Consider the following 14272-nt stretch of genomic DNA (forward strand, 5'->3'; position numbering starts at 1 on the left):
TCATGTAAATTATTCTTCTGATTCTATTTTTTTATTCTGAATTTTTATAAATGTAGTTTATTCTGAATAAGTTCATAACAAGTCTTCCCAAGTTTCTCTGGGCATTTTACCATTCCTTATGATACAATAATAGCCCCTACTAATATTCATATTCCACAATTGGTTCATTCATATTTCAGCTATTATCTTTGTTACAACTAAAAGTACTGCTATAAATATATTTGTACACAGGGGTCTTTTTCTCTTTCTTTGACCTTTTGGAGTGTATATTCCTATTAGACATCACTGTTAAAAGATGCACAAAATTTAGTGACTTTTGGGTAAATTCTGAATTTTTAAAAGAAGGGCTACTTTGTAGTTCCAACCAATAGTATATTACTCTATATTCCCAGAACACCTCCAACAACTGTCAGTTTCATTTCGTGTCATGTTTGCCTATCTTTTTCTGTATCTCTTTTTCTAGCATTCTATCACCATCATTGAGAAAATAGGAGATTATGAGAGTGAAGAATATTTTATATTTTATTTTGTAACTATTCAATGAATAACCATAATACAAAAGTGTATCACCCAGTGACATTCTGGAGATCTAGTCTGATCCCTGGAAAACAAATAGAGTCTGTCACTGGGATTTTTCAGATTGGTAAAATCTGCCACAGTTTGTATTTCATTAATGTTTTCCTTGAGAAGCCAGAGTCATAATCATGGTAAGTAACTACTAAGTGCCAGGCCAGGCACTGGTGTATACAAAAACAAACGCCAAATAGTTCCTGCTCTCAACGAATTTATGTTCTATAGGAGGAGACAGATAAGCAAATATAGTATCTATACAAAATAAAAACAAGATGGTTTGGGATTGGCTGAGGTGAAAAGCATTAACAACTAGGGAAATCAGTATAGGATATTTATATGGGTGACATGAATTGAATCTTCAAAGAAGATGACAATTAATTCTAAGAGGATGAAATGAGGAGGAATTGAATTACAAGTATGGAAGCCTTTAGCGCGCCCCCCCCCCCCCACCCTCCCCCCTTCCCCGAGGAATATCATATATAGGGAAAAGAAAATAGGCTACTTTGGATGGACCAAAGAATGTAGAAAGGAGAGTTATGTGTTTAGAAGTCAGTTGAGGGCAGGTTATAAAAGGGTTTAAATCAAAAAGTATTTATATTTTATCTTAGGGGTAACTGGGGGCAATTGCAGTTATTCAAGTAGGGAAATGCCATAGATCAGAACTGAATATCAGTTTGACAGCTAGCAGTGGGGGAAAAGAATGATTGGAGATTAAAGAAAGTGGAGACAGAACAATTAGGAAGCTATCATAACAGGGTAGAAGTGACAAGGGCCGAACTAGGGTAATTTACATGAGGAGAAAGGAGACAGATAAAAGAGATGGTATTGTTATTCAGTTGTGTCTGACTTTGTGACACTCTTTCCGGTTTTCTTGGCAAAGATACTGGAGGAGTTTGTTGTTTCCTTTTCCAGATTATATTACAAATGAGGAAACTGAGGACTTTAGGGTCACTGAATAGCTAGTAAGTGGCTGATGCCAGATTTGAATTCACAAATATGAGTCTTTTTGACTCAAGACCCAGACTTAGCAACTAACTGGATATGGGGAAGGGAAGGAGAGACAATGAATGAGAAGGAAAAGTCAAAAGATGATACCAAGATAACAACAACAATAAAAGAATCTAAGGTCACCTTTGCACTTTGATAAGGACCTACAATAGGACTTTTGTGGTGGAGCCTTAAGGAGGGAAGAGGAAAAAAGGATATAACCATTTATATAACACCTACTATATTCCTGGTTCTGTGCTAAGTGCTTTTTACAAAAATAATCTTATTTAAATCTCACAACAATCCTATGAGATAGGTACTGCTATTATTCCCATTTTACAGATGAACAAACTGAGACTATCAAAGGTTAAGTGACTTGCCTAGCATCGTATGTCAAATAAGTATCTGAGAACTCATATTTTCCTCCTTCCAGGCCTAGTGTTCTTTCCATTAAGCTACCTAGTTGCTTTCGGTGAGCTTTGTTTGAGATCTGACCAACCTAGATTATCCTGAGATCGTATGTAAATGAAATTATATGAAGGACAACAAATAAATAAGAAATGATAATGATATATTTATTGTCTCCCCCATCAGTTTATAGATTCCTTGAGGACAGAGGTTATATTTGACTTTTTTTTTTTGTATCCCTAGCACTTAGCAAAGTACCTGGCATATAGTAAATACTTAATAAATATTGATTGACTGATTTCTAGTATGATCAGTTCTTATCAGCAGTGATGATGGATCCATCACATTTTGGTGTAAGCATTTGGTATTACAATTTGAGTATCTTAGATATTACACAATGTCACTTAAGATGATGACATTGGGGTCAGTAGCCTAACCTGGGTAAAAACATACAGAAATAATAGATGACATAATGTTAATATCACTCAAAAATTCCAAAGGTATCTCAAAGAATAAAAAAATTTACATATATTTGCCCCAAAATGGGCATCAAAAAGTCCCTAAGAACTATGAATCTATTAAAAAAAACTATGGAATTTTTCATCAGTATCGTCTATACTTATTTGAGGATATCTTTGATGGAAATATGAAAAGGGACTAAATAAGTTAGATTTTTTTCTTTTCTAAAACATTTATCTACTGTTATACTTGTAATTAAGAAGTCCATGGAATATGTCAATCAATAAGCTTTTATTAAGTGCTTTTTCCTGAAGCAATATACTAACTCCTGGGTATGAAAGAAAGGTATTAAAAAAATGAAACAAACAGCAACCATAGCAAAACACACACAGTCCCTGTTCTCAAGGGATATATGTTCTAATGGTAGAGATAACATAAATATGTAGGTCCGTATAAGAGGAATACAAAATATATTAAGGTAATTTGAAATGGTATTAGCAGCTGAGGGGACTAGGAAAGGCTCCTGGCAGAAAGTAGAATTTCAACTGAATTTTAAAGGAAGCTAGGAAAAATAAGAGGCCGAGGTAAAGGAATTGAATATTGCAGGTATGGTGGACTGCTAGCGCAAAGGCACATCCCGTTGTATTTAAGGCTTGTTAAAAAAAAATTCACACTCAATATTATAAAACATAGGTTTTAAATACCTATAAAATATACAAAGTGTTTTATATACATATGTTAAAATTATATGAGATACAAGTGAAGAAATAATTTTATTCATGGATTGATTCATAGTTAACACCAAATAAGGGATAAAATGGAGATGTGCTATAGTGGGGAGGTGGGGGGCAGAGAAATGGATTTGGAACCAGGAGATCTAAGTTTGGACTCTGGTTCAACTATTTACTTCTTGTGTGATTCCAGCAATCAATTAGTTAATAAGTATTTATTTATTAAGGACCTACTTTGTGCCATGCACAACACTGGGGATGCAGAGACAAAGAAACCAAAATAATTTTTTATCTCAATGAGTTCACATTCTCACATTCTATGAACAGAGGATGACTGGTAGTGTCATGGAGATATTCTATATAAAGACTGAACAGAAAGGTTTTTTATTGATATTATAGTTTCCTAGGGACCTTTTCTATAGAAAACATTGTGTCAAATCCACTGAGTTTTGGAATTCTTTATATCTCTTCCCTTTTGAATAAAACTTCAAGTAATTAGAAAGAGATATAACTATCACACTAGAAAAAGAAGAAGAAAACGCCTATTAGCCAGATTATGACATTTAGTTGAAAGGAAATTCCTTAGTTGGTTTTTTTTTTTTTAATTTACCATTGCATGTATGTGCATGTGTGTGTCTATTGTCTATCTCTATCCGGATGTAGGACATACACACAATTCAGCTCTCCTACCTGCACCAATATACACACACATCTTGGATAAGCATTGAAGGTAGATAATAAATTAGACCCAGAATTGAATAGGATGAAGGAACTGAACTAATTCATATGTGAAAAATTACATAGCACTTTCAATGATGCCAAAATAATTGCTCCTACACCTTTTCATCACATGGCAGTGAATCAATACATTGTGGAACAAAACAATTTCAGAAAGGCCAAAATATCAGATTCAAAGGGTAGAATAAAAAGATACATGGTAGTTGTGAATAGACTATAGCATATCAATAGGGATGAGCTGCGTGTAAGAAGTGTGTGCTGGACACCACGAGACACTATGACCTGAAAGGAAGTGAGCTGGCTCTAACACAAGAATGAGTAATTACAGATGAAGAGCCCTTCTGCTGCACTGGTGCTATTCCCACTTTCTCTCCTTCTGCCCCTCAATATGAAAAAGAGAAAAGCCCAAATCATTGGATCTGCTACAAAGACTTTACAGAAAAATGTGGACAAGAATCTTGCAGGATGGGAAGAGGTAGCAGCTTATACCAATAGAGGGAATATTGTGCCAACAAGGCCATGAATTATTGAAGTATGCAAGAAGAGATGGATTGTGATATGACTTAGAATGTACTATCTTTTTTTTTTTTTTTTTTGTTATCCCATTTATTTTTAATCTTACTTCCTGTGCCCAAGTATACTCCTCTGCCTTTACTCCCATATTATTTTTCCTCTTTGGTACACACACATGCACAAAGAAAACATAATTACAAAAGTAGCTTTGAATCAAGTTACAAAAAAAAAAAAGATTTATATTTCCATGATTCATGATGTACACAAAGACATTTTCGGAAGGATGAAATAAAAATGGGGAGGGGGATTGTCCAGCTGTGTTCTAAACATTAACTTCTTAATAAAACAAAGAAGATTCCAGAATCTTTCATTGTTTGGTGGACCCTTTCAATCCAATGTTAAAATAATTCATTTTTCTGAAATTGGTATTGGCTAGTATTCATGGACCCTGTGGAAATACATTTTAAAGAACAACTCCCTGAGTTAGAGGAGAAGGCTTTTCATTTGAATAATTACCACAAAAAAGGAAGATCAGGAAAATAACTGGAAGGGGAATAATAGTGATTTTGCAATTTTCCTAATACCTAAAGAGAGAGTTGACAACCACAATATATCTTTCTCTTTGCTTTCCTAAAGTTGGAAAAAAAAGTCAATTTTCTTAACCCTTACTTTAGTAGTACAAGAAAATAAGACCCTGTTAAAGATGAATCTTCAAATATAATTGAAAATCACATACTTGGTACTAATGAAGTAGGAATTTGAGGTGAATGTGTTAGAAAGTAGGAAAGTCTTGCTGCTGAAAATTTTTCTCTTTGTTCCTAGACTGGCTCTGAAATTTATCATTCTTCTGTTGACATGTGTGTCCCTAAATCAATCTGGTTTATACTAGTCCTAATTCATTAGTTTTTTTAAAAAGGCCATAATCATTAGAAGGGATCCTAATAGGATAGAATAAGCAATGTGCCTCCTAATAACTAACATGCAGACAAAAACAACAACAAAAAACCCAGTTCTGTTGGGGGAGTGATGAGGGTGGGAGCCCCGAAGCAACCCCCTCCTGCTCCATTATTCCACTGATCTAAAAACATTTACATCTTCTTTGTTGAGTAGCTTCCAGTAGAAATTTTATAAACAGGGTGCAACTCTATTACAACTGAATTCTAACAAGTCACTCTGTGTTGCTAGAAGCATCGGTTTTATTTCACAGCCCAAAAGAAAGAGGAAAAGAAAACTTTTTCTGTTTTTTTTTTTAAACTTAGTCTATCATACATCAAATCTGTCAGGCTTTTTCATGAAAGTTCATGGCTTTTAAGGTTCATTGTAAATAACTCAAATTGATTTTTACAAAAGGGGGAAAAGCCATACTCTGATGTTGAGAATTGCCCACTGTAATAATATTCTTTGTTGAGATTTTTCAAGTTGTTTTCCTGAAGGGGACAAGAAGTATTTGTCTATGGATACATAAGTAGACCAAAAAAAAAAAAAAAGAAAAGAAAAGAAAAGAAATACAAAACAACACAATGTTTTGGAGCCAGGGCTGATTCTGTATCTGATTGTGGTTGGATTTACTTCATTTTTCAAAATGATAGAATTTTGAACTTTAAAAAAAATTTCTTAAACAAATTGATATACCATCAACATTTATCAAGAAAATTAGAAGCATAACAATTACCTGGCTACAAATACAGGAAGTTATGTCCAGCTGCTTGCTCACAATACGAGCAATGCATTGGAGCACTGATCACCATGTGGATATTTTCAAACTCAGCAATCACTGGGATTTTTCTTTTTAAGGAGAATAATAAAGGACCTTCTCTTTTAATCAGACATGGTCATGAGCTAGGGTAACATCCAGCAGAGACCTCAGATTTTCCTCTAATCTTATCCATCCACTTTGTTTTATTATTAGCATTCTGCTTGATTTTTTCCCCTTGAAGTTCTGGATACTGGTGCTATCTTACCCTGTCAGGCAGCAGATCATGGTTAGGAGGTCTGAGGTCAGCCATCTTGAAATCCCTCCTGTGATTAATTAATTAACATTGTCAGGACTGTCAGCCTATCTTTGGATTACTTTCATTCCCTTGCTTTTCTGAGAATACAATGAGTTACAAAATGCTTCTCAGGTTTGAAGAAAACACTGGTGAGCTTAAATCTATAAATTGCTATTTCAGTCACACTTAGAAAGAAATCTAAATTCAAAGACCTGACCCAAATGGCAACCCCTTCATTACAACTCCCATGAACTTTCCAACTGGTGGTATCCTCTCCCTTCTTTGAACTTCTATTACATTTGTTTGGCATTTCTCTAAAAGCATTTACGATATTCTTCATTATATAAAAATTATTTTGTATACTGGTTTTATCTTTTTGCTAGACTGTAAGCTCTCTGAAGGCAAACCATTTCATTCAGCTTGTATACTCCATAGGTTGGTTTCTCTTTCCTAGTAGATAATCAATAAGTATTTGTGGAATGAATAAATGAATGATATCTGGAACATTAGTTTTCACCTTTATTTATTGGATTGTGCTTGATCAAGCAAAGAACAATTCAATTTTCCTTGGTAAATATTACTTTTTTTAAAAATTGGATTTGACATATCAGTTGCATAGTATTTGTTTCTCATGAACTAACCCTAGAATTTCTACCTGCCATTCTATGCATCAAAAACTATTGGAAGAAAATGTGATGCAGTGAAAAGTTAACTAAGCTCTACACTGAGGCTCTGATTTAAAATCTTCGCTAGGCCTCTTAAAAATCTGTATGACTGTGGACCTTAGTTTCCTCAGTTGTGAAGTGAAGGGGGTTGGACTGGATGCCTTTCTGAGTTGTAGTTCTGGATTTATAACCCTATAATGGAATTGCAGGAAACCTACAGATTTCCTTGCAGACTTCTTTATCCAGCTGCCTTTTGACCTTTTACTGAAAGCTTCCATAGTATCACACTTATTAACAGCAGCAGCAGCAGCATCACCAACACCCCAAGAATTATTAGGAATGAAAATGTGTCAGGTAAAGAGCCTTTGGCATATCTTCTAGTTGACTTATCTTCTAGGTCAATCAGTTGATCAACCTTTATTAATTAATTTCTGTTAGGTACTGAACTGCTAGGGATACAAAAAAAAGTAAAAAGTAGTTCCTGACCACAAGGAGCTTGCAATCTATTGAGCAAACAAATATACATATATAATATATACAAAGCAAACTATATATAGGATAAGTTGTTGTTCAGTGTATGACTCTTCATGAACCAGTTTGGGATTTTCTTGGCAAAGATAATTGAGGGATTTGCCATTTCCTTCTCCAACTTATTTTATAGATAAGGAAACTGAGGAAAATAGGATGAAGTGTTCAGAGTTATGTAGTTGGTAAATATATAAGGTTGGATTTTAATTCAAGTCTTCTTGATTCCAGGTCTGATGCTCTTTCTATTCATATACAGAATAAGTTGGAAACAATTTAAAGGGGAAGACATAAGAAGAATTGGGAATTGCTTTCTGTAGAAGATGAGAATTTAATTGGACTTGAAGGATGAGGAAAGCATTCCAGGCAGGGGAAACAACCAGAAAAAATGCCCATATTTGAGATCAAGTGTCTTGTTTGTAGAACAATAAGAAGGTCAATATGACTAGGTTGAAAAGTACATGCTGAAGAGTATGGTGTGAGGAGACTAGACAACTGGGACTCGGGGAAGCCTAGATTACAAGTGGCTTTGAACTCCCCAAACAGAATTTGATTCAGAACACAATAGGGAACCAATGGAATTTATTGAGTGAGTATGTGTGTGTGGGGAATGACATGACTGAACATGAGCTTTAGAAAATCACTTTGGTGGCTAAATGGAGAATAGTTGTAGTGGGGAGAGACTTGTGGTAGGCAGATCCACTGTCAAACATTACATAATCCAAACATGAATTAATGAGGGCCTGTACAGTGGCAGTGGCAGAGAAGGGAATATAGTTGAGAAATGTAGTAAAGGAGATATCAAGAGGATTTGATCATAGATTAGGTATGGAAGGTGAGAGAAAGGGAGGAGTGAAGGATGATGTCTAGATTACCTGAAGGAATGTTGCTTTTGATAGTGATAGGGAAGTTGGGGCAGGGGAGAGTTTAGGGAAAAAGATAATAAATTAGGTTTTTAACGTATTGATTTTATAATGTCCAGAGGACATCCAGTTTAGGATACATAATCGGCACTTTGAAATATGAGACTGGACATCAGCAGAAAGGTTACAGAAGGCAAGGTAGATTTGAGAATCATCATCACAAAGATAATAATTAGATCCAGGGGAGCTAATGAGATAACTAAGTAAAGTGTCATTGAGGTAGAAAAAGAGGACCCAGGAAAGAACTCCATGTTATAAAAGGTTAGAGGACATGACCTGGATGAGAATCCAGCAAAGGGGACTGCAGGAGAACCAGGAGAGTATAGTATTCTGAAAATTGGGAGAAGATAATATCAAGGAAATTAAAGTGATCAGGAGTCTCAGGGGCTACAAAGAAGTTGAGAAGGAGGATTTAGATAAGCCCATAGGATTTGTCAATTAAGAGATCATTGTTAACTTTGGAGAGTATTAGTTTCAGTGGAATGATAGAAACTAGATAGTTAGGAGTGAAGTGAATAAGATTAGAGAAAGAAGAGGCTCCTACTATAGATAGCCCTTTGAAGAATTTGGCCAAAAAAGACAAGAGATACAGGAAGTTAATTTGTAAGGATGGAGTGATCAAGTGAGGTCTTTTTCAGGATGGAAGAAACATGGATATGCTTGTAGGCATAGGTAAGGAGCCATTAGACAAGGGGAGATTGAAAATAAATTATAGGGGCAACTAGATGGCAAAGTGCATAGAGCACCAGTCCAGAAGTCGGAAGAACCTGAGTTCAAATCCAGCCTCGGATACTTACTACTTACTAGCTGTGTGACCCTGGATAAGCCTCTTAACCTCAATTGCCTTGCAAAAAAAATTTTAAAAATAAAATAAATTATAGAGAAGGTGTCAGAAGGGGGAAATCTGTTGGAGAAGATGGAATGGATTTGGATCATTTGCAAAGATAGAGGAGTATCCCTTGGTAAGGTGTGAGGCTTCCTCTTTGTGTGAGACAGAGATGAAAGAGGAGGATTTGGCAGAAAGCATTTAAATAATATGAGAAGAGGAATAAGGGAAAAGAAGTTTATGGTGAATGGACTTAATTTTTCTGTAAAATATGAGGCTAAGTTCATAGTAGAGAGGAGATATCAAAGGAGGATTAAGGAGAGATGAAAAAATTTGGAAGAGCTGCTAAGGAGAGTGGGACAGTGAGTTGATAAGAGAGGAGTAGGAAGATTGCCTAGTAGCACTGAGAGCCCAGTTTGGATTTCATATTATAAATTTGTAGTGGACAAGGGAAGGAGTGGTTACTCAAGAGAAGAGGTCAGTGTAGAGTTGAACTCATTCACCAAGGGGTCAAAATGAAAAAAAAGAAGAGAATGGGTAGTAAAGAGGAGATGGCCTGGGAGAGAATTGAGACCTTGAAGGATTAAGGATCAAAGTATGGATGAAGAATAGGGCTTGGTAAAGGAAGGCAGAAGGGAAAGTGGAAAGCCAATAGATTACAGTCAGAATAGAGGATTTAAAAAATCTTGAAAATGGACATGGCATATTTTTGGGTGATGGTTAAGATCGAGGATATGACCTTCTTTGTATGTGGCTGAAGAACTGTGGCTCATAGAAGTAAGTGGAGAAATTGAATGTTTAGTGTGTTTGAGGGAGTCAACATATATACTTGGAAACTCCTATTATGAAATTAGGAGTTTGGGAGGAGAGAAAAATTGTGAGCCATATACTGAACACCTTGAGTAAAAGAAAGGAGTTCTATAGAAAATAGCTACCAGGATATTGATTTGATAGTGGACATAAACAGCACAGACCTCATAGAAATAAAGGTTACTGGAGTTAAGGATATCCTGGAAATAGCACTGGGGGAAAAGGTACATTCCAATTCCCTTATCTCAACTAATAAACTAAGGGAAATGAGTGAAGGTACAGTTGGTACTAGAAATGGTAGGTAGGAAGGCAGTATATTCAGAGTGGAGAGCCAGGTTTTAGTGAGTTAGATGATGGAAGGAGTTGGAGATGAAAAGATTTAGGATGAAAGTTAAGTGTTGTCTATAGAACAAGCATTCAAGAAGGCTCTGTGGAAGGGGTAGGTGGCCTTTGATTAGGACTTTGGGATGAGAGTGATGAGGGAAATAGGAATAAGGAATCAGCTTGTAGAGGATGGTGGCCTACCAGGTTCAGAATCACTGGGATTTGTAAAGGAGAATATTCAATATTTAGTAGAGGGCATTGTTCCTCTTCTCAAAGGAGTGTGGAGATTAGGCAGGAGACAAATAATGAATGAGATGGAAAACAAATGGTTACATGATCAAATGGGAAGCCCCATTTCATTACTCTTTTACTCTTCCAAAACCTGGAGATTAGGCAGGAAACAGTGTTTAACAAAGAGTAAGACCTAAAAGACATATTTTTGGATGGGACCTGTGATTATATTGGTCTAGCAAGTTCCCTCTATAGAAACTCTCTTTTAAAGCAGAAGAGCAACTGTTTTTCTTTATTATCATCATCATCATCATCATTATTATTATGGCTTATTATTTTCAAAACATATGCATAGATAATTTTCAACTTTTACCTTTACAAAACCTCATGTTCCAATTTTTTTCCTCTCTTCCCCTAACCCTCTCCCCTAGATGGCAAGTAATCCAGTATAGGTTAAACATGTGCAATTCTATACATATTTCCACAATTATGCTGCACAAGAAAAATCAGATCAAAAAAGAAAAAAATGAGAAAGAAAACAAAATGCAAGCAAACAACAACAAAAAGAGTCAAAATACTATTTTGTGATCTATACTCAGTTCCCACAATCCTCTCTCTGGGTGAAAATGGCTCTCTCCATCACAAGTCCATTGGAATTGTCCTGAATCACCTCACAGTTGAAAAAAGCCATGTCCATCACAGTTATCATCACATAATCTTGTTGTTACTGTGTACAATGTTCTTGTAGTTCTATTCACTTCACTTAGCATCAGTTCATGTAAGTCTCTCCAGGACTCTCTGAAATCACCCTGTTGATCGTTTCTCATAGAACAATAATATTCCACAGCATTCATATACCACAATTTATTCAGCTATTCTCCAATTGAGGGGCATCCACTCAGTTTTCAGTTTCTGGCCACTACAAAAAAGGCTGCCACAAACATTTTAGCACATGTGGGTCCTTTTCCCTCCTTTAAGATGTCTTTGACATACAGGCCCGATAGAAACACTGCTGGATCAAAGGGTATGAATATTTTGATAGCCCTATGGACATAGTTCCAAATGAAGCAACTGTTTTTCAACTTAAAGGGTTAGCTAGAAGTACTGAGAAATTAAATGACTTTGGGTTAATACAGCCAGTATATATTAGAGATGAGATTTAGATCCAATCTTCATTTCATTAAGATCAGACCATTATCAATTATCTAGAAGTATTTATTAATACTTAATGTGTGAGGTATTGTGATAGGTGCTTTTTCATTATTCCATGTGGCTAAAAAATCATCCCTCTTTAAAAAAGTGTCTCATGCAATATTACATAACATGTACATCAGAGGTATCACTTAAACTAAATGAAGCCCAAACTAGATTAAAATGTAATTAGGAAACATTTAACAAAACAAATAAAAATAAAATAGAATATAGCTAATGCTAGTATACAGTTTTCTAAATTCATATATGGCATCCAGAGATCCTTATATATGGTTTAGTGGCCCCAGTTTTTATTTGAATTTGATACTGCTGATCTACAATATATAGCATTGGGCAGTTGATAGAACTGAAGACTGGGAGGCCTGAGTTTCTAGAAATTATAGCTAAAAGCAGTCTTAAAGGGTATCTAGTCTAACCCTCTCAAGTTGCAACAGAATAAATTCAAACTCAGACACATCTGAGATCACACCGCTATTATGTGGGGTAAACTAAAGTTTTCAAACTCAGATTTTCTGACTAAGAGTTCAGTGCTCTATCTACTAAACCACACTGCAGTAGTTATATGACTTTAGGCAAATTTCTTTAATCTCTTTGAACCTCAGTTTCCTACTCTGTAAAATAGAGATAATACATTCATTGACTATCTCATAGAGTTATTGAAGAGGAAAGAAATTTGTAAATTTTATGTTAATATGAAAAAAAAATTTAGTGGACACATTAAGTAACAGCTGGGGGTAGGGGAAAAGGCTAGTTAGTGAACATGGGACTTGAATGATGGTCTGAAACTGAGACCAATCATCTTTCCTCAACACCATTTTAAGAATGAGTTAAAGTTAATCATGTTTCTCAACATAAGACTAAAGCAGAATTGTAAAAAAAATTATGAAGGTGGGAAGAGCTTTTAATGAAAAAAGTCAGCCTAGTGCCTTCAGTTTAGTATATTCTAATTCTGACACTTGTGTACTTTGGTCCTTCAGCTAGTTCTGAATCTATTGAACCATACTATCATCCAATACATTTTTCAATCTGGTCAACAAAAATACTGTGAGAGATTTTTGTCAAGAGCTTGGCTGAAATTCAGCAATATCATCTACAGCAATCCCCTGATCAACTGGACTAGGAATATTTTCTGAAAAGGTAAGGTTAATCTGACATGCCTAAATGATAATTTTTCTCAAGTATTGATGTGAAATTCATCAAGTTATGGTTTAAAAAATACATCTCTGAAAATCTGGACATCTATTACAAGTCCTACAGGACTTCTCTAACTCTCCATGAATTGTTAAAAAGAAAGGATTTTCTAACAATTAAAACTGTTCAACAATGGGATGGTTTATGAAAGAGTGAACCCTCTGTTACTGGAAGACCTCACGTGGAGGCTGGATGACTGTCTCTTAGAGAGAGGGATTCTTTGATTTCTCTTAAATTTATACCAGATGACTTCTAATGTTTCTTTTCAATCAGTCAGTCAATAAGCAATAAGCTCCAACTATATGCTAGGCACTGTACCAAGTGCTGGAAATACAAAAAGTCAGAGACACCACAGACTCTAAGAAGCTCACATTCTAAATGGGGGAACTCAGTCTAATTTTTAATTATGAGAGACCTTAAATCTTTAAATTAATGCCCTGAACTTGGTTCTAGGCCCACTCCTGTTGGGGTCTACTATTACATCCTAAGAGTTAGAGGATAAGGGTAAGTTACATTATAAAGACACTGCACAATTTTAAAAGAATAAAGATAAGAATTATTTATTCTTCTCACTAAACCATATTCCTATATTTATACCCTTATAGAATTATAGTCTTATTAAACAATAAGTCAATTAGTAATGTGAAAGAGCTATACCACAAAAAAATCAATTAATTAATCAATAAACATTTATTAAGTGTCTATTATGTGCCAAATAGTGTGCTAAGTGCTAGGGATGCAAAAAGACACTAATAACAACTTGTCCTCAAGAAACTTATCTAATGTAAGCCCATCAGTTAGGTCAATAATTACTTATTAAGGACTTAGAATATGCCAGGTACTATGCTGAACACTGGATATCATTATATTGTGGAGAATACATATTAGATGATTGGAAAGTTTTCCTTTGTTAATCTTTCTCTGGTTTCTAGAATTATAAATTTAGACCTTAAAAGGGCTATTCACTCCAACTCCCTCACTTTGCAGATAAAGAAATTGAGTCTGAGAACCCACTATAACTTCACAGAAAGTGCCAGTGGGAGGGCTTGAAACCAGGTTTTCCTGACTTCAAATCTGTCAGTATACCAATTTACACCATGTTGCTTCTGTCTATTCAATCCATTTTAGATTCACACACATCATAGGGTTGTGAGAGAAGCAGATA

The sequence above is a fragment of the Antechinus flavipes genome, chromosome 3 (genome assembly GCF_016432865.1).
Source record: "Antechinus flavipes isolate AdamAnt ecotype Samford, QLD, Australia chromosome 3, AdamAnt_v2, whole genome shotgun sequence".
NCBI lineage: Eukaryota > Metazoa > Chordata > Mammalia > Dasyuromorphia > Dasyuridae > Antechinus > Antechinus flavipes.